The following is a 20,247-nucleotide window of genomic DNA, read 5'->3' as shown; positions in this document are numbered from 1 at the left end:
GCAAATACTACTGCTTTAACATGGAAGTGAAGTCGTTTCCAAGGGAACAAGGGCAGTCACTTATTGAAGTCAAGTCAATCGCATAACAAGGCTCTGTGACTTTTTTTTAATTTTTAACCTGGAATCAAGAGCTTACCCTGGGCAGTGGACCTCAGGAAGAAAAAACCTTTGCATTTCTTACTTTCAGTTTTCCCTAAAACTTCAGTTTGAGGGGATGATTTGAGAAAAAGGAACTTTGACTATAAGCAGATTTTTTCCCCTCTTTTAAATAAAGTTACCTTGAAAGCTCTCAAGATTTTCTCCTTTTTTGTTATAGCTTTTTATTTACAAAAAATATGCATGGGTAATTTTTCAGCATTGACGCTTGCAAAACCTTCTGTTCCAATTTTTCCCCTCCTTCCCCTCACTCCCTCCTTTAGATGACAGGTAAACCAATACATGTTAAATATGTTAAAGTATATGCTAACTGCAATATATGTATATATATTTATACAGTTATCTTGCTGCACAAGAAAAATCAGATTTAGAAATAAGGTAAAAATAACCTGAGAAGGAAAACAAAAATACAAGCGGACAATAACAGAAGGAGTGGAAATGCTATGTTGTGCAAAATTCATATGGAAAAACAAAAGGTCAAGAATTTCAAGGGAATTAATGGAAAAAAAAATCAAACGAAGGTGGCTTAGCAGTACCAGATCTAAAATTATATTATAGAGCAGCAGTTACCAAAACCATTTGGTATTGGGCTAAGGAATAGATTAGTTGATCAGTGGAATAGGTTAGGTTCAAGGGACAAAACAGTCAACAACTATAGCAACCTAGTGTTTGACAAACCCAAAGACCCCAGCTTTTGGGATAAGAACTTACTGTTTGACAAAAATTGCTGGGAAAATTGGAAACTAATATGGCAGAAACTAGGCATTGATCCACACTTAACACCGTACACCAAGATAAGGTCAAAATGGGTTCATGACCTAGGCATAAAGAATGAGATTATAAATAAATTAGAGGATAGTTTACCTCTCAGACCTGTGGAAGAGGAAGGAATTTATGACCAAAGAAGAATTAGAGATCATTACTGATCACAAAATAGAAAATTTCGACTATATCAAACTGAAAAGTTTTTGTACAAACAAAACTAATGCAGACAAGATTAGAAGGGAAGCAATAAACTGGGAAAACATTTTTACAGTCAAAGGTTCTGATAAAGGCCTCATTTCCAAAATATATAGAGAATTGACTCTAATTTATAAAAAATCAAGCCATTCTCCAATTGATAAATGGTCAAAGGATATGAACAGACAATTCTCAGATGAAGAAATTGAAACTATTTCTAACCATATGAAAAGATGCTCCAAGTCATTATTAATCAGAGAAATGCAAATTAAGACAACTCTGAGATACCACTACACACCTGTCAGACTGGCTAGAATGACAGGGAAAGATAATGCGGAATGTTGGAGGGGATGTGGGAAAACAGGGACACTAATACATTGTTGGTGGAACTGTGAATACATCCAACCATTCTGGAGAGCAATTTGGAACTATGCTCAAAAAGTTATCAAACTGTGCATACCCTTTGATCCAGCAGTGTTACTACTGGGCTTATATCCCAAAGAGATCATAAAGAAGGGAAAGGGACCTGTATGTGCACGAATGTTTGTGGCAGCCCTCTTTGTAGTGGCTAGAAACTGGAAACTGAGTGGATGCCCATCAGTTGGAGAATGGCTGAATAAATTGTGGTATATGAATATTATGGAATATTATTGTTCTGTAAGAAATGACCAACAGGATGATTTCAGAAAGGCCTGGAGAGACTTACACGAACTGATGCTGAGTGAAATGAGCAGGACCAGGAGATCATTATATACTTCAACAACAATACTATATGATGACCAGTTCTGATGGACCTGGCCATCCTCAGCAACGAGATCAACCAAATCATTTCTAATGGAGCAGTAATGAACTGAACCAGCTACGCCCAGAGAAAGAACTCTGGGTGATGACTAAAAACCATTACATTGAATTCCCAATCCCTATATTTTTGCCCACCTGCATTTTTGATTTCTTTCACAAGCTAATTGTACAATATTTCAGAGTCTGATTCTATTTGTACAGCAAAATAACGGTTTGGTCATGAATACTTATTGTGTATCTAATTTATATTCTAATATATTTAATATCTACTGGTCATCCTGCCATCTGGGGGAGGGGGTGGGGGGTAAGAGGGGAAAAATTAGAACAAGAGGTTTGGCAATTGTCAATGCTGTAAAGTTACTCATACATATAACCTGTAAATAAAAGGCTATTAAGTTAAAAAAAAAAAAAAAAAAAGGAAATGCTATGTTGTGGTCCACACTCATTTCCCATAGTTTTTTCACTGGGTGTAGCTGGTTCTCTTCATTATTGAACAATGGAAATTGATTTGGTTCATCTCATTGTTGAAGAGAGCCACGTCCATAAGAATTGATCATCATATAGTATTGTTGTTGAAGTTATAATCATCTCCTGGTCCTGTTCATTACACTCAGCATAAGTTCATGTAAGTCTTTCCAGGCCTTTCTGAAATCATCCTGCTAGTCATTTCTTACAGAACAATAATATTCCAGATTTTCCCCTTCTTCAAAAAAGTATTAATGGCCTTTAAGCTCTAGTTCAGGAATTTGGAAGAGCAGAAGGTAAAAAGAACAAGGTATTTGGGACATTGCACATTTTAAAAACATATGATTTCATTGATGTAGGAAATTCTCTTTACCAGAACATATCAGTCACTGCTCTGCAATTTGGGGCTTTAGAGCATTTCTTAGTGACACTGAGAGGAGGCATTCCCATTTTATAGATGACAAAGTTGAAGCTCAAAAATGTTAAATGATTGATGTTGGGTCACACAGCTCGTACCATATCTCCAAATCTAAGACTCTTTCCATTTGTTCAATATCATAGAATCAATATTTGTCAGAAGCCAAACTTGCACTCAGGCCTTTTTGACTCTCAAAACTCATGCTCCATAATATGGCTGCCTCTCCAATTAATACTCTTTTTATATGTTGTTGTTCAGTTATTTCAGTCATGTCTGGCTCTTTATGACCTCATGTGGGGTTTTCTTGACAAAGATATTAGAGTGGCTTGACATTTCCTTTCCCGGATAATTTTAAAGATGAGGAAACTGAAGCAAAATAAGGTTAAGTGACTTGCCTAGGGTCACACAGCTAGCAAGTGTCTGAGACCAGATTTGAACTCACAAAGATGAGTCTTCATGATATACTATGGTACTACCTAGAAGCCCCAGTCTTTTTGTGTGCCCTATAATTGTATCTAAGGGCTCATCAGTAAAGAAATACTGCAAGAAGAGGGAAGAGGAGAAAAGAGAATGGGACTCCTGGAAGGCAAGTCTTTGAGGAAAGGGTATTTGATGAGTGAATCAAGAATTTTTCTGAATCCCTTTTCCATTTACCACTCCTACTTACTAATTGCATTTTGTTGTTCCCAAAGTATTCTTACCGGATGAAACTGCTTCTGTGCCACTGTCATCACTACCAGGGATAGCTCAGAATTCTGTCCTGATATTCAGAGAATACCTACCCTCATCCACGTTTTCTCCATGTTGCAAAGTAAGGAGTAGAAGGCATATGTGCAATGCAGAAATTAAACTAGGAACCTGGTACTGAAAAATTTGACTGGGAAACAACAGGCTGTTGATAGTTCAGACAGGAAAGAAATTTGATAATCCCAGGACACCCCTCCTAGCGACCATGTGTCATCCCATCCTTGTGACTTCCTCTAGGACCAGTGTTCTCTTCCTGTTAACATGAATCTTTCCAGGATGGGATAATAAATTGGTGAGAAAATTGCTGCTACCAGGAAGAAAGAAATAGCAAATCAAAAAAGAAGCCAAGAGGTACAGAGCTAGACTAATCAACAACTACTATGCTGGACATGACAACAATCATTTCTTGCATTTTTCTGGCACTCTCCTATTTCAACCACCTTTTGACATGCAAGCATTAGTATCCCCATTTCACAGATGGAAAGACTGATACTGAGAACAATTCAATAATTAGTGTTAGGTCACATAGCTTATATTCTATCTCCCAGTCAAAGGCTCTTTTCACTAGATTCTGCTATTCCTCCAAAGTTCTGCTGAGCTGGTCTAAACTTGCCATGTTCCCTTTCAGCACTCTTCACCAAATACTTTCAGGTCTAATCATTAGCAGAAATAAAAGTCACAGAAACATTTATCATAATTTTTTTGGATCAACTCACTCTTTTCTTTGGCTGCCCTTTTACTACCCCTAAAACAACATCCCCAATCATCCTTCATAATACCTATACTTTTTGGACCTCTATTAAGAATTCCACTGTCCTTCCTTCCTTGAGTCATTCACAATGAAGAATGGTTTACCCCTCTTTTTTCACCTATTGGGGAGGTGTAGAGGTAATACTAAATCTGAGACTTTTGGAAAGACAGGCCAGTTTGAATCCTTCTTCTTTTGCATCCCCACAAATAAAGTCTAATATCATAATCCTGTCATTTAACTCTAAGATACCACTACACACCTGTCAGATTGGCTTAGATGACAGGAAAAAATAATGATGATTGTTGGAGGGGATGCGGGAAAACTGGGACATTGATGCATTGTTCAAAAAGTTATCAAACTGTGCATACCCTTTGATCCAGCAGTGTTACTACTGGGATTATATCCCAAAGAGATTATAAAGAAGGGAAAGGGACCTGTATGTGCACGAATGTTTGTGGCAGCCCTTTTTGTAGTAGCTAGAAACTGGAAATTGAATGGATGTCCATCAGTTGGAGAATGGCTGAATAAATTGTGGTATATGAATATTATGGAATATTACTGTTCTATAAGAAATGACCAACAGGATGATTTCAGAAAGGCCTGGAGAGACTTACACGAACTGATGCTGAGTGAAATGAGCAGGACCAGGAGATCATTATATACTTCAACAACAATACTATATGATGACCAGTTCTGATGGACCTGGCCATCCTCAGCAACGAGATCAACCAAATCATTTCCAATGGAGCAGTAATGAACTGAACCAGCTATGCCCAGAGAAAGAACTCTGGGAGATGACTAAAAACCATTACATTGAATTCCCAATCCCTATATTTATGCCCACCTGCATTTTTGATTTCCTTCACAAGCTAATTGTACAATATTTCAGAGTCTGATTCTTTTTGTACAGCAAAATAACGTTTTGGTCATGTATACTTATTGTGTATCTAATTTATATTTTAATATATTTAACATCTACTGGTCATCCTGCCATCTGGGGGAGGGGGTGGGGGGTAAGAGGTGAAAAATTGGAACAAGAGGTTTGGCAATTGTTAATGCTGTAAAGTTACCCATGCATATAACCTGTAAATAAAAGGCTATTAAATTTTTTAAAAAAATAAAAAATAAATAAATAATCCTGTCATTTGTCTTTAAACTTAAGACCCTATTTTTTAAAAAGACTATTGAAGTGCAGTGATACAGGTAATATGTATTCAGTGATTGTATAAATATCAGTTTCTATTTCATATTCTTTTTCCTAGTTTCATTTCAGAACCACTATACAGTCATACTTCACTAACTCACAAACACCAATTCTTTTTTTTTAAGTATCTTTCTTTCCATTTCAACTAAGACAAACCATTTTCACTTCTTTCTAATATTTATAAAAGTTTACATGAAAACTAATCAACTAATTTCACCACACTTGTGAAATGAACACTGAAAACACATATATGATGTCATTTCCATGAATGAAGGGGCCTTGGAAAAAAAAGGGATGGTGTACACATTGACTAATCTGAAAAATACATTGATTTGCATTTTGTGAAACAAGAATCATTTCACACTATTTATTCCTGGCCATCCAGGATTTTATAAGTAATTTTTAAGAGGTGATACTTAAAAGACAAACAGTAGCAATAGGAAAGAAGAATCAGGTTATGTTAGGAAAATAAATCCCAAATGACTATCTTTTGGGGGAAAACATTTTTAAGATGAAGGACTTTACAAGGCAAGGTAATAAAGAATTCAGATTTAGAAGACACTACCAACTTTTAAAAAAAAATTTTATTAATGCTTTTTATTTTCAATATACATATATATGTATGTGTGTGTGTGGATAATTTTCAACATTCACCCTTAAAAAACCTTGTGTTCTAATTTTTTTTCTTCCCTTCTCCCTCTCTTAGATGGCAAGTGATCCAATATATATTTTAAAATGTGCAATTCTTCTATACATATTTCCACAAATATACACAAGAAAGATCAAAAAGTAAGCAAATAACAAAAAGAGTGGAATGTGGTCCACATTCGGTTCCCACTGTCCTCTCTCTGGGTGCAGATGACTTTCTTTATCACAAGACAATTGGAATTGACTTGAGCCATCTCATTGTTGACGTGAGACATATCTATCAGAATTGATCATCGTATAATCTTGCTGCTGCTGTGTATAATGATCTCCTGGTTCTACTCATTTCACCTAACATCAGTTCATGTAAGTCTCCTCAGGTCTCTCTAAAATCATCCTGCTGATCATTTTTTACAGAACAATAATATTCCACAAAATTCATATACCATAATTTATTCATCCATTCTCCAACTGATGGGCATCCACTCAGTTTCCAGTTTAATGCCACCACAAAAAAGGGCTGCCACAAATATTTTTGCACATGTGGGTCCCTTTCCCTTCTTTAAGATTTCTTTGGGATATAAGCCCAGGAGAAACACTGCTGGATCAAAGGGTATGGGCACTTTGAGTGCCCTTTGGGCATAGTTCCAAACTGCTCTCCAAAATGGTTGGATGCATTCACAATTCCACCAACAATGTATCAGTGTCCCAGTTTTCCCACCAACATTCATCATTATCTTTTCCTGTCATCTTAGTCAATCTGAGAAGTGTGTGACACTACCAACTTTAAAAACTCATAGTACACTAGAAATATGCCTTAATCCTCCTTTAAGACATAAATCAATTGAGGAAGCTGATTTCAGAAAAGCCAGGAAAAATTTCCATGAACAAAGAACTTACATGATGGATAAGTGAAATGGGCAGAACCAAGACAACACAGTAACAAAAAGATTATGTGATAGTCAACTGTTATGAACTTGGCTCTTTTCACCAATGAGGTGATTCAAGGCAATTGTAATAGATTTGAGAGAATGTACTATCCACATCCAGAGAGAGAACTTTGGAAACTGAATGTGAATCAAAGCATAGTATTTTCACCTTTTTGTTGCTGTTCTTTGTTTGCTTGTTTTTTTTTTCTTTTCTCATGTTTTTTTTCCCCTTTGATCTGATTTTTCTTGTGCAGAATGGCAAATGTGGAACTATGTTTAGAAGAATTACGTTTAACTTATGTTGGATTGTTTGCTGTCTTGGAGAAGAGGGAATAGGAAGAAAGGGAAAAGGAATTTGGAGCACAGGATTTTCCAGTAGTGAATGTTGAAAACTATCTTTGCATGTATTTGGAAAAATAAAATACTATAAAAATTTTAAGAGAAAAAGAAAACTCAAATGTCTTGAACATAAATAGATAAATGTAGATGAATACCTGTAAGATAGAATGTCAAAGAAAATCTTATTCACGTACACTTTTTGAATAGATGATTTCTGAATCTTAAAAACAAAGATTTTGTGGAATTATTTTTTTAAAAAACAAAGACAGTATAAATACCAAATATTGAAATAAAAAAAAAGATATAATCATTGTTATCTTGAAAGTACTCTCTGTGGGCAGAAAAGCAAACAAACAAACAAAAAAAAAATCACTGGAGTCTGACCCATGAATTTCATTTTGAGGAGCCTGGGGGATTTTGATCATCATTGTCTTCTCTTCCATATATTCTCTAAAACCATCTTCCCACAACTTACTTTCATTTTCAGATTCCTTGAAGCCTCTAAATAGCATGTAGCATGTTTCTATATTATGGGCATTAATCTACTTGACAAATATGAATTAGTGGAATTCTGCCATAGCTGTATCTCAAAATGGAAAGTATTTATTCTTTTAAAAGAACTTTGCAAAGAAATCTACAATTAACTCATATACTTGAAAGAACTCTTCTCAGTGTGGGAAAGTCCCAAAACAATTGAACTCCCACTCTGTGACCTAGCAGATGGTTCGGTCTTTTTCAGTCATTTCTGACTTTTCTTCATGACCCCAGTTGAGGTTTTTTTTGGCAAAGATACTGAAGTGATTTGCCATTTCCTTTTCCAGCTCACTTTACGGATGAGGAAACTGAGGCAAGTAGAGTTAAGTGACTTGCCCAAGCTAGTAAGTGACTGAGATAGACTGAAACTCAGATCCTCTTGACGCCAAGTCCAGTGATCTATTAACTGCAAAACCATAATAAGGGATAAGTGTGGTGTTGGTGGCAGGGAGTTTCCAGATCAAATTTGCTAAAGCAACGATCACATGTCCAGTTCTTCTCTCTCTCTCTCTCTCTCTCTCTCTCTCTCTCTCTCTCTCTCTCTCTCTCTCCCTGTCTCTCTCTTTCTCTCTCTCTCTCTCTCTCTCTCTCTCTCTCTCTCTCTCTCGCTGAGAGGGAAGCTTAAAACTAAGTTGAACTTCTCAGGAATAGAAAGTTCCTGCTACTTTTTGTTTCTGTCATACCTGACAGAAGGTCGATTGTGTGTGCAGATTATATGTAATTCTGCAATTTATGTATTATAGCTTTATGTAAGTGGATTATTGAGCAATTTTTACATAATGCAAATCTGTTCCTACCCACTCACTTTATTTAATCTATATAACAAAGATATGCACAAAATATCTTTACACAAATCATAAAATGTACTAAAATACAAACATACTAAACACTGTGGCATGTTAATAAACAAAATTATGAAATGAAATGTAAAATCAATAGTACTATAGTACTATATAGTAAAGTTAATATATCACTTAGTGGTTGTCAGTGAAAATTTTTAATGAATCTATTGAGACATATTTGGATGGTGGCTTTCTCTTCTTATTCATACATCTGATCATAGCAAGAAATATTATCCTTGGGGCAGCAAGGTGGCACAGTGGATAGAGCACCAGCCCTGAAATCAGAACCTGAGTTCAAATCTGGTCTCAGATACTCAACACTTCCTAGCTATGTGACCCTGGGCAAGTCATTTAACTCCAATTGCCTCAGCAGAAGAAGGAAAGAAGGAAAGAAGGAAAGAAAGAAAGAAAGAAAGAAAGAAAGAAAGAAAGAAAGAAAGAAAGAAAGAAAGAAAGAAAGAAAGAAAGAAAGAAAGAAAGAAAGAAAGAAAGAAAGAAAAAGAAAGAATTATCCTCATCTAATCTTGAATTTTTAAAAAATCTTGAGGTATTTGAAGCCATCTTTTCACTACAAGAAAAAATTCAATCAGATGATAAAACATTTCTGCTAACTGTTGCCTTGTGAATCTTTTTGGTTCAACCTCAGGTTTTGAAGCTTCCTTTTTCTTCTGAAATCTTTGCAGACAACAATTAAATCAGATTCTCATTGGACAGTCCTCCTCTGTAAGACTCAAATCCTCCACATCATTCTCATCCACTTTTAGCTCTTATTCTTGTGCTAATTTTATAATCTTGTTATTACTTCCAGTGTTTCATCTTTGTCTAATCCATGAAAATAAAGCACACTGTGGGTAAACTTTTCCCCAAATTCTTCATATATGTTTTTGTTACATTTTCTAATGCCTTTCAGAATTCTTTATATAAAGTTAAATTTGCATAACATGAATTTATACAGTAAAAATTCTCTGTATCTGGTCAGACACACCTTTGAATGCCCAATGAGGTGACTGAAATTCAACTACCATGAGTTCAAGAAGGCCAGGGATGCTGGGCCAGAAGGAAAAGATAGGTAATGATAAAGGGGAAATAATAAGGGTTTCCATAAATTGTACAGTTAAGTAAAGTTTTTATCTCACCCAGAGAAGGCCAGACAAATGGACATTTTCTTGGTGTTAGATCTACCTGAAGCTGTTTCAATCTTTATTTTGCTTTTTTTTTTCCCCTTACAAATCATCAGTGTGGCTTTTTTCTCTACGTAGCTATGTTTTCATTACACTTTTTTTAGCAGCTGTTTCTACTCTAGAATGGGAAATGAAGTGGTTGCAAATATTTCCTTTCTATTCCAAAAGTATTATGCATTTTGCATTCTAATATTCTACTCTGAGTCCCTTAATTCTGAATCAAATAAAATTAGAATGCCAGTCTCCTATCAATTGATTTTCCTAGCACTAGCTAATCATAGGAGGTATTTGACTGAAAAGTAGCTCAGTGAATAGAACACTGGGCCTGAAGTCAGGGAAATTTCCCTTTTAAATCCAGCCTCAAAGACTTCCTAGCTGTGTGTGCCTGAGCAAGTCACTTAACTCTATTTGCTTCAATTTCTTCAACTATAAAATAATTTGGAAAAGGAAGTGGCAAACCACTCCAGTATCATTACCAAGAAAACCCCATGTGGGATCATAAAGAGTCAGACATGACTGAATAATAACAAAACAACATCAGTTTAACTTACTGGCAATTCCTGCAATCAGTCACATTTCTATCAATCATCCACAAGCATTTATTAAGTGTCTTCTATATGCCAAGCACTGTGCTGTTCAATGGGAACACAAATATGAAGAATAAAGCAGACCCTCAAGGAACTTTGATTATATGGCATTTTCAGCTTTGCAAAGCACTTTTGTCTCAATGACTATGATGTGGGTAGTACAGGTATTATTCTTCCTTTTACAGTTGAGGAACCTTGAAAAACTAAATTCTTTGATCCAACTAACAAATGTCAGCAGCAGATTTTGAATGTAAACCTCCTAGCTTCAAGTCTAGCACTCATAAGCAACATTATGCTGCCTTGAAGATTCAACAATCAATTATACAATAATTCAATAATAATAACAATAATTCAAGTTTACCTAGGGCAGGGCAACTTAATTGTGTGTGTATCTTTTTTTTAATAGACCACTCTGGCAATGTGGTGAAAATAATGGGCCCCTTCCTATAGAATAAAGTTTTCAAATGAAAAAACTAAAATACATATTACAAAGAAAATCAATTATACTGAAATACAGTCTAAATATTTTATACTACCTGAAATTAAACTCGGTGAAAACTATCCATAGGCCTCAGGTTAAGAACTCCTAACTAGAAACCTTCATTTCAGATGCCTAAATATTACAAGAGCTCATTTGGCTTAACATACATTCTTCTTTCATAGAATTTCATTTAAAACACAGTTTTTCATTCTTTCTCTTACTTAAGTGCCCTTATTCTTTTAAGTAATGCTTTTCTTGTTCTGATCTTAATGAATATTTATGGAGTACCTACTGTTGTTGCTGTTGCTGTTCATCATTTTCAAATAGGATCAATGACATCACACAGTGGTATCTTGACTTTCTCTTCAATTGGATTTAAGTGAGACAGAACTGCACAAAGTCATCTGCCTCACTCTCTCTTCCAAACATTAAATTCCAGCAAAGGACAAAAGTCAAGATAACTGGTGATGGCCTGAGATGCTGGGGATGACTTGTATCTTGGTAGCAACCAATCAACAATTTAGGATATTAATCAACAAGTATTGAGTATTTATACACGCACACACACACACACACACACACACACACACACCAAGCTCTGGGAATACAAATACAAAGAATGAAGCAATCTCTACTTGAAAGAAGTGACATTCTATCTGGGGAATTCATATAATGAATAATTATCAACTTAGAGCAGGAAGAAACTTTAAAGAACATCTAGTCCAACCCATTCATTTTCCACATGAGATAACTCAAGGCCATGAAGATGGTAAGTGACAAAGCTGGGTTTTGAACCAAGGTTCTGTCTCGAGATTCTTCTTGCTTTCCACTGGCCCACAAATGATATTTGCGAATTACTGTGGCTAAAAAAAAAAAAAAAAAAAAAAAAAAAAAAAAAATCAAGTATCTCCCATACTAAACTGGCCATCAAGCTCTGTGAACTCTATCACCTACTATCTGAAAAGACTATAAACTACCTACCAACAAGTTTTTCCACCTTAAGAGTCGCTGCCAGCACTATACAAGCTTTGCCTCCAAACTGTTTTACTAAGACTCAAACTCTTTTACAAAATTATATTATCATTAAAACAAGTGGGTACTAATTAAAGACTGAAAGGTTGAGCAGTGGAAAAAATTGGGTTCATAGCACATTAAAGAAAACAAGCAGAGTAGTATATTACTGGGAGAAAAAAAATCCAAATATTCTCAATTACTAGAGAAAGGATTCACCATTTGAGAAAAATTGCTGAAAAACTGAAAAGCAATATAGCAAAAATTAGATTTAAACCATGTTCTCATACTATATACCAAAGCTTCTTAACCGGTGGATGACCTCAAATAGGATTGTGTAACAGAATGTGAGGGTACCAAAATTATAATTTATATAAGTAAATGCTTGATTTGTATGTCTATTTTACATGTCTTTATACCTGGGAGAGCATTAAAAACTTCTCAGGAGAAAAAGGGGCATGAGTGGAAAAAGTTTAAGAAGGCTTGATTATGCCAAGGTGAGGAGATGCATTACTTAAATATAAAGTCACATCATTAACAAATTGGAAAAACAGAGAAGAAATTACCTTTCAAATCTTTGGCTAGGGGAATATTACATCACTAAACAAGTAACAGGAACCCAAAAGATAAAGTGAATAATTTTTATTACATAAAATTTAAAAAATTGTGCACCAACAAATTTTATGTGGTAAACATTAGAAGGGAAATAAGTAACTAAGGGAAAAAAATCTTTGCAAGTATTTTGGATAATAGTCTCATTTTCAAGAATGATAACTAACATAAAGAACTCATTCAAATTTGTAAGACTAAGAGTTTTTTCCTAATAGGTAAATGGTCAAAGTATAAGAACAGGAAATTTTTATAAAAATGTTCTAAATCATTAATAATTGCAGAAATTCGAAGTAGAGCAACTAACAAGTTCTACTTCTCACCTATCACTCTAAAAAGATGAAAAAGAAGGAAAATGACAATTGTAGAGAGGCTGTGGAAAAACAGATATTCTGATGCATTGTGGTGGAGCTGTGAACTAGTCCAATCATTCTGAAAAAAAATTTGGAACTATGCCCAGAAAGTTACCAAATTATGCATACCCTTTCACCCATACTAAATCTCAAAGAAAAGGAGGGGAAAGCTTCTACAGATAAAAAGATATTTATAGTAGGTGTTTTTCATTTCTGTAGTAGCCAAAAAATTGGAAACTAATTGAACGTTCTCTTTTTGATGAATAGTTTAACATCATTTAATATAATGAAATCTTATGTGACAGAAAATTATGGAATGAACAACTACAGAGAAAACTTTGAAAACTTTATCAATTGATGCAGATACAGATAATTTGATCAGAACTAGGAGAATAATTTAAAGAATGATAAAATTATAGAAAACATTTAACGTTTTTAGGACTTTGATCAATACAATGGAAAAAACACACATTCTTAAAAATAAATTTGAAACATGCCATTAATCTTCTAACAGAGAGATCATGAACTTAAGATGAATGTGCCCTTTTCTGAGTTTACAAATCGACAATTTATAACCTTAGAGCAAATAGTCCTGAGTTATATCCGTCTTCATGAACTGGGGGAGAGGCAAGAGAGGGAGTAGAGATGCATTGCAAGTAAGGAGATTGAGGCAGAACAATTAAGGAAAACAAGACAGGACCAATTAGGGAAACTGAAGCAGAACCAATTTAGGGAAACTGAGTCAGGACAATAAAAGAGACTTGTGGTGCAACAGTTTATATAAGATTCCACTCCATCCATCCTTCTACATACATACATACATACATTCACAAACAAAGTTGAGTGTATATAAATAGATGATAGATAGATAGATAGACAGACACAGACTAAGATGTCTGTAGACAGAGAGAGAGAGAGAGAGATAGAGGTGTGTGTGTGTATATGTGTAGATGAGAGAGAGAAAAAAAGAGAGAAAGGTGAAGGATGGATGGATACATATAGATATATAGTTATGGGTAGAGTCAGCTCATGCGTAACTTGGATAGATATCTGCTCTGGGAGCTGGCTGACTCCTTTCCAAGGTTCTCTGCCTTTGTGGGTAGCAGGAATAGGGCTTCCCATGGCTGGATGTATGATCTTTTCTTCTCTTATTTCCAAGAACTACTATACATTGGGACATGGGGAAGTCACACTACCATTTTCCCTGATCACTCTCAAGATGGAGAATAATGCTTGAATTATGGTTGTTCCTTTAGTTCCCTTCCACCATGACTAATTGTAAAGAGTAAACAGAAATTAAGGCAGTTCTACAGATTGAAAGAGACCAAAGAATGCACTAAAATATAGGTGCTCTTTTGTTGGGAACAAGATAAAATCTCACCCCAAAACAGAAGAAAGAACATTCTCACCAAGGAGAAGTCTGCTATCTGAGGCCACATGACTAATAAGTAGCAAAGCTAGAGTTTGAAGTTGGTCCTTTGATTCTAAATGCCAAATTCTTTCTGGTGCTGTCATGGTTAATGATTTGGAATCAATGTGGTGAGTGATGGCAAAGATTCCCTCCCTCAGGGGCAGTGGCAAAGGAGAGGATGACTTCCTTAAAAGAAAAGAGGGGGTTTGGGTTGTTTTTTTTTTTTCCCAGATCAACTGTTAAATTGGCTATACCCAGCATAATTTTTTAAAAATAACATTCCTTCTTAGCCTTCACTACGATATTCTTGACAACCAGTTTGCAACACTGAATATCGCTATTGATAAAATTCAAGCTACTTAAGAGTATGACCTTCCAGATCAGTAGAAGCCAAATGGATTTTAGAAGAAAGTTAGTCCTCCTCTCTCTTTTCAAAGATGAGAAAAATGAGAACCAAAGAAGTCTACGGGTATGCTGGTAAACATTTAACAATAAGTTCTCTAGAAAATAAAATGTAAAGGGTAGCTAAAAATGGTGCAGTGGATAGAACATCAGTCCTGAAGATAGGGAGGACCTAAGTTCAAATCTGGTCTCAGACTCATCTTAGCTGTGTCACCCTAAGCAAGTTACTTGACCCCAATTGCCTCAGCAAAAAAAAAAAAAAAAAAAAAAAGTAATGTGTACAACACATTATTAAGTTTAATCTACATCATTAATATTTTTCCATCACTTTCTTAAGTTTGGACAATCAATAAAACAATAAATCAAGCCCTTATTTATATCTTTCATGGATATCTAAGCAAATGCTTACAATGAGAATTTTAAAATTGGCTTTCTCTGACTGTCTTTAGGCTATCTCCAATACATAATTTTAATTAATTGTCCAAAGTCACACTGGTAGTTAATAGTAGAGCCAAGATATCAAGATATTAAGAAACATCTTGTTTTCTAGAGCTGAGACCCAGCAAGCAAACTGTGCCCTGAGCTTGGCGTAACACCAATCCTTGACCTTACCATTTGACAAAAATCAAATAATTACGGTATGATTTTAAATACTATCAGGTGTTCTCTGATTGTCAGAGCATGGGCTTTGGCCTTGGAAGTCATTTCTCTCACTTTTAAATTAAATTTCTGTTCGTTTCCAGACCCCACTTATCTCTCTCCTGTTTGATTCTGGCTATTCAGATGAGAGTTGGGTCCATCTAGCTGAATCCAGGTCGCCTGAGTTCAGAACCTAATGCTCTGTCAAATGAAATTGATAGTGTTTCCTCAAATATTTTCCTTTTCTTTTCTTTTTTTGTTTTTTTTAACTAATGAATCTGAAGGCCACAAAAACACTTTGCTAAAGTAGTACAACCTTTAGTCAGTTAACAAAGCTAAAAATAGATCTCAGACTTCTGACTCCTAGTTCCACAATGAAACCACCACTCCTCCAACAAAATCTTATTAAAACTGACTTAATAGTTAGCTAGCCACAACTATTACAAGCCAAAATAAGCAGTGAAGAGAGTAGAAAAGTAGTAGCTAAGCAATCACTGTCCTACTTTGTCACATATAAACACAGTCTCTAGTATGGTCCCTGTCCCTTAAAAAATATATGTTGATTGGTTAATCTAATTCTGAATTTTAATAACCTCCCTCTGACCTATGAATCTTGTATTATTTTTCTTAAGAATTTATACTAATCCTTGTGGATGTTAAATCTAGTTTCTTTAACCACAAATGCATCCCCATTTAGATTGCAAATCCCAGATTATAAATTCCCCATGGCAAGGACTTTGTCTCTCTCATCTTTATATACTCCAAAATACCTTACACAGAGTACATTTTTTATGCATATTGTTGAATGATTTAATGGCAAGAATCATATCTTTTAAATTTCCATGTTCTGGCAAAGCCTTTCTTTTGTCCACTTAAATTTATATCTGAAATACCTTCATTATTTCCCTCCTTTGTGTATGAACTCTAAAAACTCCTCTTAAAATATCTTGTCATGTGGTAAGGAAAATACTTTAAGCTATGACAGATAATTAACATCTAAAGTATAATTAACTACACTATTCCTAATCATCTGTATCTTTAAATCTAAATTTCCACAAGTCCTATTATCCACAATTGTGGGTGATATAACCATAGATCTCTGGTAGCCCAGATGGGTAGTGCATACTTTCTCTCTAAGAGACCTCAAATCGTGATTCACGCGGACCATGTCCAATTCTGGAGAAGAATGACTTCTAAAAATGAGGAGTCAGGCTTTTGCTCATCTTTTAACTCTCACCCCAAAATAAGTGTCTGGCAATAAATTTGTAAATAGAGTTTAGATTTGGCTCATATATCCAAATGAGTCCAGAAAGTTTCTTGGTGCACAATACAAATTAGATATAGGACAGCTATTTATTTATCTCACACTAAGAAAACCTTAAAACAGGAAACAGTTACCATAACTTCTCTTATATTCTCACAGAAGATTGATACTTAAAACAAAACCATAAAATATTTTGTGAAACTGATGAATTGCCTCTTTGTCTTCACCCCAGCTCTAAAATGTCTGAGAAATTCTTCCAAGGTCCAAATCTAATAAGCCAGTGTATGTATTGGACTCGTTCTTGCTAGCACCTGCTGTTCCATGGTATTAATTTTTCTTTGGGTGTAAATAAAAGGGCACTAGATAGGGAGCCAAAAGACCTAGATCCCAGTCTTGATTCTGTCACTAATTTTCAGTGTCAGTTTAGGGAATTCCCTGAGCTCCTTGGATCCTTAATTTCTATATTTGTTACATAAGGTTAATAATTCTAATTTCTGTCCTGTTCGATTCACATCTTTGTTAGAAGCATCTGGCAAAAATCATGCTCCCTGGTGACATCCAAGGAAGTTTGCTTTGGGGGTGTTAGTATAGCAGACTTAGTAGTCTCCATGTTATCCATAAAACAAAATAAAAGAAGGGGACAGATTAAAGGACTGCTCTAGAATCCTCCCTCTGCAGTTCTGGCCTATTCTTTCTTGAGTGTCTATAGTTAAATTATGTGTTGTTTTTTCCTTTGAGAACTTCTCTTGAATTCATTAAATAAAAGTCCACATTGCCTTCAACATTGCCTGGTTCAGCTAATTTTTCTACAAAGGCCTCTAATTGTAAGCATTTAATGAATCCTTTGGAATTTAATTGAAAAATGTGCTCTTATCTTTGTTGATCATTTAGTCCTTTTGTTGAGAAGAAGCAACAGAATTTCGTACATCAATAGGAACAATTAGCATTTTAGACAATGCCCAGATCAAATAGGTAAGCATATAGGCCTATAAGGCTAAGTGTCTTGCCTAAAGACTTTAAAGGAGTACAACTTGTTTGCTTAGACTTTATAAACAGAAACCATAACCACCATAATCATTGAAGGCTTGTGTTGGTACATATGCATTTCAATGTCTACATGTATATGTTTATATATATATATATATATATATATATATATATATGTGTGTGTGTGTGTGTGTATACTCATTATATATGTATGTATATGTATGTGTGCACACACATGCACACATTAGGCAACTTAATGGTGAATTTCATAGGGCATCAAGCCTGTAATCAGGAAGATATGAGTTCAAAACCAGCCTCAGACACATAATAACTGTGTGATTCTGAGCAAGCTTCTTAACTCTGTTTGCCTCAGTTTCTTCGCCAAGAAAACCTCAAGTGGGTCAGACATGACTGAAATGACTCAAATACATACATACGCCATATGCGTATACATACGTACACACATATATACCAACAACTAGTAACTTCTAAAGGTTAAACCTTATTCTGCCCCATTTTATTATCATTAGTTTTTAACACATCTCTGCCAATTTATACATAAGGCAAAGATATGCTGACCTGGCCACAATGATAGTGAATCAACATCATTTGTACCAATGGAATCCTCCAGAAGCCCTGGCTTCCAAGTTCTCTTCTGAAAAGCTACAACTATGATTATATTAAGTGTGTGTGTGTGTGTGTGTGTGTGTATGTGCGCACGTGTGTGTATGTAATGAGGAGAGGCAGGTAACCAGTCCCCACTTATTGTTACCTTGTTCTCACTAAGAAAAAAAAAAAAATCAAATACTCCCATGACTCACTAAGATAAGGTGCCTAAAATTCAAGCTGAAACTTCCATGTCCCCACTCCTGTAAGTCTCCCACTCTGTATATAAGAAGAGGAAAAAACAATAAGCAGATAGTTTTGCCCCATTACCTAAGACATTTAATCCCTCTGGGTCTCAATTTTCCAATCTATAAAATGGGTGAATTGGACTAGTTGGTTTCCAAGATTCCCTCCAGCTTTAGCTCCCAGGAACACAGCAAGGTAATGTGATTAGTTTCATATTCCACTTCACAGCATGAGTCTCTTCTGGGTACTTTAGTCTGAGACTATTCCTGTGCTCTCTTGCTTGTTTTTCGCCTTTATCTTTTTTTTTTTTTTTTTTTTTTTTGTAAATGACATTTGTAACTCAAACTCTAAGAAGCTTTGTTCTTCTTGTTTCTTTTTTTAGCAGTTAGTTGTGCCCAAAAGAGGAAATGGAGCTATGACAAGTATTTCCTTTCCATTCAAAGCTAGCACTTGTGTACAGTGCAGGGAGGAGCAAATGGCTTTACAATGTGGATAATTGGGTCCCAAGACTGAATTAGCTCTGAGTTTTTGCAAAAAACACATTTATGGACCCCCTTTTTTTTTTTTTTATAAATTCCATCATAATCAGGGTCAGGAAAACCTCCTCAAAACAGGCTGGGAAAATTCCTATATTAATTGGGAAGGGGAGAGGGTCCAGAGCATCTATCTGTGACTTCATTAATATAGGGAACTCCCTTACAAGGAAACTCATTCTACTAATGTAAATCAATACATATCCTGCAAGATACACTCTTAGACATTTGCTAAGAGTCATACAGACAATATGTGTTAAAGACAGATTTTAAATCCAAGTTTTTCTGACTCTTAAGAGCTAGCCTTAACCAGCTCTTATATGTATTATGTATGTATAGAGAGAGATAAGGAGACAGAAAGACATAGAGAGATACATATAGATAACCACACACACACATACACACACATATAACCCTAACCCTAACATATATGTGTGTATCCATATATATGTGTGTGTGTATATATATGTATCTATGCATGTTTATGTGCATATGTATGTATATAAACACACACATGCAAGTATATATTTGTATACTGTGATGTTTAAAAAGTTCAAGAGATACAGGCTTTTTATTAATAATGCTAATAATTACTAAATTATTAAAAGAGGTCAATGCATTCTCCAGTGCCAAAGACCCTCATGGTGGCTAGCATGTCATGGCTTATAGGCTCTTGGAAAAGTGGGTGTTCCAGAGGGTGGCAATCAACGCTGATTGACTAGCAATTAATGAGAGAATTAATATTACAATTAATATTCCTAGAGGGAAGTAGGTTCACTCTAATGAGAGGCGAAGAGAGTGACATCATGTCATTTTTAGACAAAGAGACTAACTCTACATCCAGACCATTCCCAGCTTTGGACAACCTAATTAAAGAATTTATCCCCATTCAAAACTAAGTAGAACACAATGGGCTTCCCCACCTTAAATTCAATTCCTGATAAGGCTGGGTGAGGTTAATTCAATCTCATAGTAAAAAATGTCCTAGAGACTGAACTCTGAAATGAAGATTATAGAAAAAGGGGGAACTCTGTATCCCCCCAAATCATTAGTTATTAATAGTCATTTCTTTCAATATGTATATGATACATCTATAATATTTAGATATTGTCACCAGGGATACAAACATAAATGAAATAGTCATTG

Source organism: Sarcophilus harrisii, chromosome 1, assembly GCF_902635505.1.
Source record: "Sarcophilus harrisii chromosome 1, mSarHar1.11, whole genome shotgun sequence".
NCBI classification, from domain to species: Eukaryota; Metazoa; Chordata; class Mammalia; order Dasyuromorphia; family Dasyuridae; genus Sarcophilus; species Sarcophilus harrisii.
Note: the sequence above shows the minus strand (reverse complement) of the source record.